Below are 9,479 nucleotides of genomic sequence, written 5' to 3'. Positions count from 1 at the left end.
GGGGGTTGGGACGGATGGGGTTACTGGGTGATGGACTTTGGGGAGTGTATGTGCTATGTTGAATGCTGTGAATTATGTAAGACTGATGAATACAGACCTGCACCTCTGAAAAAAATAATATATTATATGTTTAAAAAATAAGATAGTAGGAAGGGAAAAATGAAGGGGTTAAATCGGAGGGGAGACAAACCATGAGAGACTATGGACTCTGAGAAACAAACTGAGGGTTTTAGAGGGAGGGGGTGGGGGGATAGGTTAGCCAGGTGATGGGTATTAAGAAGGGCATGTATTGCATGGAACAGTGGGTGTTACATGCAAACAATGAATCATGGAACACTAAATCAAAAACAAATGATGTAATGCATGGTGACTAACATAACATAATAAAATTAAATTAAAAAAGAAAAAAAGAAAAACAAAGCTGGGAGCATCACGTTGCCTGATTTCAAGCTATATGACAAAGCAGTGATCACCAAGACAGCATGGTACTGGCACAAAAACAGACATATAAACCAATGGAACAGAATAGAGAGCCCAGATGTGGACCCTCTACTCTATGGTCAACTAATCTTCAACAAAGCAGGAAATAATATGCAATGGATAAAAGACAGTCTCTTCAATAAATGGTGCTGGGAACATTGGACAGCCACCTGCTGAAGAATGAAACTCGACCATTCTCTAACACCATACACAAAGATAAACTCAAAATGGATGAAAGACCTCAATGTGAGACAGGAATCCATCAAAATCCTAATTGAGAACATAGGCAGTAACCTCTTTAACATCGGCCATAGCAACTTCTTTCAAGACACATCTCCAAAGGCTAGTGAAACAAAAGCAAAAATGAACTTCTGGGCCTTCATCAAGATAAAAAGCTTCTGCACAGCAAAGGAAACAGTCAACAAAACAAAGAGACAACCCACAGAATGGGAGAAGATATTTTCAAATGACATTACACACTAAGTGCTGATTTCCAAGATCTATAAAGAACTTCTCAAACTCAACACTCAAAAACCAAATCATCCAGTCAAAAATGGGCAGAAGACATGAACAGACACTTCTCCAAAGACATACAGTTGGCTAACAGACACATGAAAAAGTGTTCATCATCATTAGCCATCAGAGAAATTGAAATAAAAACCACAGTGAGCTATCACCTTACACCAGTTAGAATGGCAAAAATTGACAAGGCAAGAAACAACACATGTTGGAGAGATTGTGGAGAAAGGGGAACCCTCTTACACTGTTTGTGGGATGCAAGTTGGTACAGCCACTTTGGAAAACAGTGTGGAGGTGCCTCAAAAAGTTAAAAATAGAGCTACCCTATGACCCAGGAATTGCACTACTGGGTATTTACCCCAAAGACACAGATGTAGTGAAAAGAAGGGCCCTATGCAACCCAGTGTTCATAGCAGCAATGTCCTCAATAGCCAAACTGTGGAAAGAGCCGAGATGCCCTTCAACAGATGTATGAATAAAGACGACGTGGTCCATATATACAATGGAATGTTACTCAGTCATCAGAAAGGATGAATACCCAACTTTTACATCAACATGGATGGGACTGGAGGAGATTATGCTAAGTGAAATAAGTCAAGCAGAGAAAGTCAACTATCATATAGTTTCACTTATTTGTGGAACATAAGGAATAGTATGGAGGACACTAGGAGAAGGAAGGGAAAACTGAAGGGGGGAAAATCAGAGGGGGAGATGAACCATGAGAGGCTATGGACTCTGAGAAACAAACAGGGTTCTAGAGGGGAGGAGGGTGGGGGGATGGGTTAGCCTGGTGATGGGTATCAAGGAGTGCAAGTACTGCATGGAGCACTGGGTGTTATACGAAAACAATGAATCATGGATCACTACATCAAAAACTAATGATGTATTGTATGGTGACTAACAGAACATAATAAAATAAATTTAAATTAAATTATAAAATAAAATAAAATAAAAAATGAAAATGCTGGACTAAAAAACTATATTTAAAGGCATACAAAACAATGTTTTGACTTTAAGAGCATTATGAATTTTTAAGTGGGAGATAAGGTACATAACATTTCCCAAAATTATTTACCACAAAACCTATGGGGTCAGTCCTGTTTGGGGGGGCGTAACTTTCCACAAGGAATGCCTCAAAGACTGGCATGTGTAAAATTCAAAAATAAATGAAAAGTATGTAGGATGCCATCCCCTGTTGAATAAGGAGTCTCAACTGAAATAAGGCTGATCCATTTTGCCCCTCTTGATGCCACCTCCTGCAGTCAGAGTCATAAAGAATGGGGACAATTTTAAGTTCTGTGTGCTTCCTTGGCAGCATGATAATGTTTAACCGTAGGCCCTGCCTTCAACTTTAAAAGTTGCCAGATCAAGACTGTGAGGTGTACAGTTAATTATTTCAGTTTCTTTACCCCCCCCCCCAAATTCAAGTAGGTCCCATCAGAAGACAAAGTTCATGGTGGCTGAGAAAAACAAGTCACAGTTTGAATTAATTTAACACTGAAGGGTACTGGATTATGTTCCTGACTATCTCCTTTGGCAACACTAAAACTTCCAAGCTTTTGCTAAATAAACTGTCCCTGTTTATATGACACATCATAACAGCCATGAGTCCAGACTTCCCATCTGTTTGAAGGCTTCTTATGTGTGGTCTGTTTTCAAACCTATTGCACATTAAAATCTGACATTTAGCAAACCCTTCCAGGATGCATATACATTCAGAAGCTTCCTGGTATGTACTGTGGTCTAAACATAACCTGGTTTACTTTAGAGTGAACATGTTTGCCAATTCCTCTCTGGAGTTAGGGGCTTATTTCCACAGAGATGAGCATATGACAGACCCAAGTAGGGAAGCAGCCTAAATCAAATGAAAAAGATTTAAGTGCTTGGCTGGTACTCACCACAAATCCTAGGAATGTAGGATTTGGGAGAAGTAACTTTATAGGAGCACTTGTTGGTTTTCTTATAGTCTTGAGGCCCAGTCTGACAGTTGGACATAATTCAATTTTTAAAATACTCCATGGTTAACTCAGGAAGATGGGCCTCAGAGGACTTTCTGGAAATGTAAAAGAAATTGCTGCCACATAGTGGAATGTTTAGTTGCTACATGCAATTTCCTTAAAAGACTCCATAACTTTTCTTCATATAACATTGACAATTTATTTCAATATTTTTTATATTTATGCATTTATTACTCACTTCTTTTCACTGGGATCTGAGGGCATGGATTTATTCCACAAATATGAGATTTTCCAGACACACAGGCTTGTCTTCCATCCCCATATCACTCATCCTCCTTCTGTGCACAAAAGTGAATTACAGTGCCCCTCCTATAACAATAAGCATTATGGCTTTCCTCTTTCCCCTTTGTTATTTTATTTTTATTTTTTGGTCATGGTGTTGGTCAAGTGTTTATGTATCAGGACCCACAGAATGAAGGCTGCCCCAGTGGTCTGGCCCATATCACAAATCTAAACCTAAGTCAACCTGAACTCAGGGGAAATGTTTCACTGTCAAGGAAAGCTAAAATACACCAATCTCAAGTCTCCAACTCAACTTTAGCAAACTTATCTTACCCTAGTAAATAAGACCTGCTAACCCTAACAGAAAATCCCCAATCTCCTAGCCAATCATTCCCTATTTCCAAGTGGCTTCTTCTAATACTCTGTAGAACTTGATCCTGCCTAAATTCCTTGGGTAATGTGCTCTACTACTTCTGAGGCCCTGTACTGCCCCAATCCACGGATTGTGTTCCCTTGAATAAAGAACATTAAACTAATTACCAAATTGTACTATTGTCATTTGATAGTTTATATGAGTATGCCTATTTGGTGAGGTATAATAGGCAAGCAAGGAAAGGGCCTGTGAAATGAGGGTTGGTGGAAGGTGTCGTTAAGAAGTGACTGGGTGGGGAGTGCCTGTTTGGCTCAGTCAGTTAAGCGTCTGCCTTCGGCTCAGGTCATGGTCCCAGGGTCCTGGGATCGAGCCCCGCATCGGGCTCCCTGCTCAGTAGGGAGTCTGCTTCTCCCTGCCCCTCTGCCTGCTCATCCTCTCTCTCAAATAAATAAATAAAATCTTAAAAAAACAACAACAAGAAGAAGGGACTAGGGGCAAATGAGGACAGAATTAATGAGCATGTAAAGAAAACTAAAAGCAAGTAGGAAATCCTGTGTTTTGGACTACCTAAATTTATAATTTAATTACATGCATTAACCTGTGGCATAACTACATGGATCTTTGACAATGCCTAAGGGAAACATTGGTACTTTTGGCCTACAGGAGACAAAACACTGTAGCTAAGGACATTTTCCAGGATCTTTTTTGTGTGTGTCCAAAAGGAAATAAAATGAAGATCACAGACAGTTTTGTAGGGAAAAAAATAATGAAATAAAATGAAGTTGGGCAAAGACGCACTAATAGTACCCTCTGAGCAACATTAGTAGAATGGCTGCAAAACAGACAGTCAGAGCTAAGGAGGCTTATCCCTTGGCATGGGGTGGACGTGGATTGGGGGCATGCTGGAAAGAATCCATACCTTGTAAATGAGACTATCCTTCTACCTATTTGCTTTTTCCTAGTTGGCTTACAGGAGGGGAAAATTGGGATTATGGGCTGAAGACCCACTGCATTCTTTAGTATGGTGTTCTCATATCCACTAACTAAGAAGTGTTCTATAATTCTCCTTATTCTATAGCCTTAGAGTAAATCCCCCCTTATCTGTACTGCATCTTGCAGTTTTTGTGCATAGATCTATCGTCACCACTACCATTCTAGTTGATTACTTGTCTTCCCTCAGTATTTTTGTTTGGTTGCTTTTAAAGATTACCTTTATTTTATTTATTTATTTTTAATTTAAATTCAAGTTAGTTAACATATAGTGTAGTATTGGTTTCAGGAGTAGAATTTAGTAGCTCATCACTTACATATAACACCCAGTGCTACTTCCAACAAGTACCCTCCTTAATTACCATCACCCATTTAGCCCATCACCCCACCCACTTCCCATCCAGCAACCCTCAGTTTGTTCTCTACATTAAAAAGTCTCTTACAGTTTGCCTCCCTCTTTGTTTTTATGTTATTTTATTTTTCCTTTCCTTCCCCTATGTTCATCTGTTTTGTTTCTTCAATTTCACATATGAATGAAATCATATGATATTTGTCTTTCTCTGATTTATTTCATTTAGCATAATACACTCTAGTTCCAACCACGTTGTTGCATATGTCTGCTTTCAGTATTAAACTAATCCTGGAGGCACAGTTAGCATGCCATGTTCACCTCACGTTCTCAGTGCCTAGCACAGTGTCAGGTATTAAATAAGCTCCATTGATATTTGTTAGATTTAATTGAATTGAAGGTGGCCACAGTGAGAGTGGAGAGAGAAAAGGAAAAGGTGCAAAATCTACTTTCTTTTCATACTCGGGAAATTAAGGACAGAGTTCTTAGAATCATTAAGCTTCATTTTTCCACCTACAGCCAGAAATCTGTTAGCTCCAGTTAAATTTGTGCAGACATGTGAGCATTAACCACATACCCTACCTCCTTTATAGCTTAGACTGAAAGCCGAGGCTCTATCTCCATAGTTTACAACCTGAACAAGCCAGTCTGGGTTTCTACCAGTCACCAGCTGCTCTTTGTCCTTGTCAGACAGAAAAATAGATACATGACCTATAGCTATCACAGATTACAGTGCTCGTACTACCCAGAATAGTACAAGCTGTTCTTTCTTTTCTCAACAGTCAATCAACCTAGATGTGGAAAACCCATTTGGGTATCTTTGCTGTCCTTCCCCTGACCCTGGAAGGCCTCAAGGCCTTTCTTTTTCTAAGTTATTAAGGTTGGGGACAGTCACTGCTCCTAATGGGAGATGATTACACACACGAGTTGATTTTATCATTAATCTCTCTCTTAAATTGTTCCATACTCTCTTTTCCATGACTCAGTTCCATCTATTACTCCTAATTAGAGCCAGCTTCTACGTACTCAACTCATCAGGTATCAGTGCAGCATCATATGAGTGTAAGGCTGGGTCTGTAACCACTGGATGGAAAAGGACAAACCTAAACATCATCTATTTTTGATCTTCAACATGATCACTATTGATCCATATATGCGGGACTGCTCAAGACCACGGCAGGAGGGGAAGTTGGGAAAGGTGATGATCACCTTGTTATTGTTGGAGGTATTTAGACAGAGATTTCAGTCATTCATTCATTTCTTCATTTGTTTCACTTGTTATTAAGTTCTCAGTGTGAACAGAAGTCTCTGTATTAAATAATGCAATATATGTTAAGGAAAAAAAAAAGAAGAAGATAGCAGGAGGGGGAGAATGAAAGGGGGTATTGGAGAGGGAGATGAACCATGAGAGACGATGGACTTTGAAAAACAAACTGAGGGTTCTAGAGGGGAGGGGTGGGGGGATGGGTTAGCCTGGTGATGGGTATTAAAGAGGACACATTCTGCGTGGAGCACTGGGTGTTATGCACAAACAATGAATCATGGAACACTACATCAAAAACTAATGATGTAATGTATGGTGATTAACATAACAATAAAAATTTAAAGAAAAAAAGGTCTCTGTATTGTCCATTGTTTTATTCCCATGTCCAGTAAGGTAGCTGGATGGTGGTGGTGGTTAGGGGATGAGATTAGGGATATGATATCCTATATCAAAGTTCAAACTCTCTGACTCTCCTGATAGAACTGGGCAAAGCTGATTATTCACAGACTGATCCCTTCTGCCTCAAAAAGGAAATTAAAGCTATACCAAGAAAGACAACATGAACTATTCTTTTCTCTCCTGGGTTTCATCTATTCATTTTTATATATTTGCTAGTAAGTTAAAAAAAAAACTTTCAAAGACAGTTTCAAAGGTAACATATCAAGTTGTCTACATCCATAAACCTCAGATTCCTATTTGTTTAAAGGAAAATTGTCTTCGTGATCTCCTGAATTTCATGGGAAGCAGAAGCAGAAGCAGAACCAGATTTATGTCCTCAAAATTTAAAAACTGTGGACCTCTTTCTTTAGGCAAGGTGGGCCAACATCCTGAGGGCATTACCACATATACAGAGAGGGGTAATGGCACCATCTAGTGGCTGACTTTTGTCAAGATGCTTTTTGTTTTGTTTTGTTTTGTTTTGTTTTGCTGCTATCCTTGCGTGGTAAATTGAAAGATAATTTGTTCTTACCTAACCCCACTGCTGATAGAGGAGCAACTTGACCTGAGTTTGATGATTACTTCAATACTTTTCCTCTTGGAGATAGTCTCTACTTTGACCATTATGTACTTGTATGCATAAAGTACTAGCCTTGGAATTAAAAACAAACAAACAAACAAACAAAAAAAAAAACAAAGAAAACTGACATTAGAATTCTGGTTTCAAACAAGAATAATGATTGCTATTTCTTTTTCTTAATTATGTTCAATTAGCCAATACATAGTAATCATTAGATTTTGATGTAGAGCTCAATGATTCATTAGTTGCCTATAACACCCCCTGCTCATCACCATACATGCCCTCCTTAATACCCACCACGGAGTTACTGCATCCCCCCACCCCCAGCCCCTTCCCTTCTGTAACCCTCAGTTTGCTTCCTGGAGTCCAGAGTCTCTCATGGTTTCTCCCTCTCTGATTTCTTCCCATTCAGGTTTCCCTCCCTTCCCCTAAGGTCCTCCATGCTACTCTTTATGTTCCACATATGAGTGAAACCATATGATAATTGTCTTTCTCTACTTGATTTATTTCACCTAGCACAATCCTCTCCAGTTCCATCCATGTCGATACAAATGGTAGGTATTCATTCTTTCTGATGGCTGAGTAATATTCCATTGTATATATGAAATATATTTTCTTTATCCGTTCATCTGTTGAAGGGCATCTCAGCTCCTTCTACAGTTTGGCTGTTGTGAACATTGCTGCTATGAACACTGGGGTGCATGTGCCCTGTATCTTTGGGGTAAATACCCAGTAGTGCAATTGCTTGTTCATAGGGTAGCTCTAATTTTACCTTCTTGAGAAAACTCCATAGTGTTTTCCAGAGTGGCTATACCAGTTTGCATTCTCACCAACAGTGTAGAGGGTTCCCCTTTCTCCACATCCTTGCCAACATTTGTTGTTTCTTGACTTGTCAATTTTTGACATTTTAACTGGTGTAAGGTGGTATCTCAATGTGGTTTTGATTTGAATTTCCCTAGTAACCAATGATGATGAACATTTTTTCATGTGTCTATTAGCCAACTGTATGTCTTCTTTGGAGAAGTGTCTGTTCATGTCTTCTGCCCATTTTTTGACTGGATGGTTTGTGTTTTTGGTGTTGAGTTTGAGAAGTTCTTTATAAATCTTGGAAATCGGTGCTTTCTCCTGTAATGTCACTTGCAAATATCTTCTCCCATTTTGTGGGTTCCCTCTTTGTTTTGTTGACTGTTTCCTTTCTTTTTATCTTGATGAAGGCCCAGAAGTTCATTTTTGCTTTTGTTTCTCTAGCCTTTGGAGATGTATCTTGAAAGAAGTTGCTGTGGCCGATGTGGAAGAGGTTACTGCCTATGTTCTCCTCTAGGATTTTGATGGATTCCTGTCTCACATTGAGGTTTTGCATCCATTTTCAGTTATCTTTGTGTATGGTGTTAGAGAATGGTCAAGTTCCATTCTTCTGCAGGTGGCTGTCCAATTTTCCTAGCACCATTTATTGAAGAGACTGTCTTTTCCATTTCATATTTTTTCCTGCTTTGTCGAAGATTAGTAAACCAGAGAGTAGAGGGTCCACATCTGGGCTCTCTATTCTGTTCCATTGGTCTATATGTCTGTTTTGTGCCAGTACCATGCTGTCTTGGTGATCACTGCTTTGTCATATAGCTTGAAATCAGGTAACATGATGCCCCCAGCTTTGTTTTTCTTTTTCAACATTTCCTTGGCAATTCAGGGTCTTTTCTGATTCCATACAAATTTTAGGATTGTGCATTCCAACACTTTGAAAAATGTCATTGGAATGTTGATCGGATTGGCGTTGAAGGTATAGATTGCTCTGAGTGGCATAGACATTTTAACAATATTTATTTTTCCGATCCATGAGCATGGAAAGTTTTTCCATCTTTTTGTGTCTTCTTCAATTTCTTTCATGAGTGTTCTGTAGTTCCTAGAGTATAGATTCTTTACCTCTTTGGTTAGGTTTAGTCTGAGGCATCTTATGGTTTTTGGTGCTATTATAAATGGAATCATTTCTCTAATTTCTCTTTCTACAGTTGCATTGTTAGTGTATAAGAAAGCAACTGATTTCTCTGCATTTATTTTGTATCCTGCCACATTACTGAGTTGCTCTATGAGTTCTAGTAATTTGGGGATGGATTCTTTTGGATTTTCCACATAAAGTATCATGCCATCTGTGAAGAGAGAATTTGACTTCTTCTTTGCCAATTTGAATACTTTTATTTATTTTTGTTGTCTGATTGCTGTTGCTAGGATTTCTAATACTATATTGAACAATA

This window comes from Zalophus californianus, chromosome 11, assembly GCF_009762305.2.
Source record: "Zalophus californianus isolate mZalCal1 chromosome 11, mZalCal1.pri.v2, whole genome shotgun sequence".
Lineage (NCBI taxonomy): Eukaryota > Metazoa > Chordata > Mammalia > Carnivora > Otariidae > Zalophus > Zalophus californianus.
The sequence above is the reverse complement of the archived record's forward strand: the minus strand, read 5'-3'. Positions refer to the sequence as shown.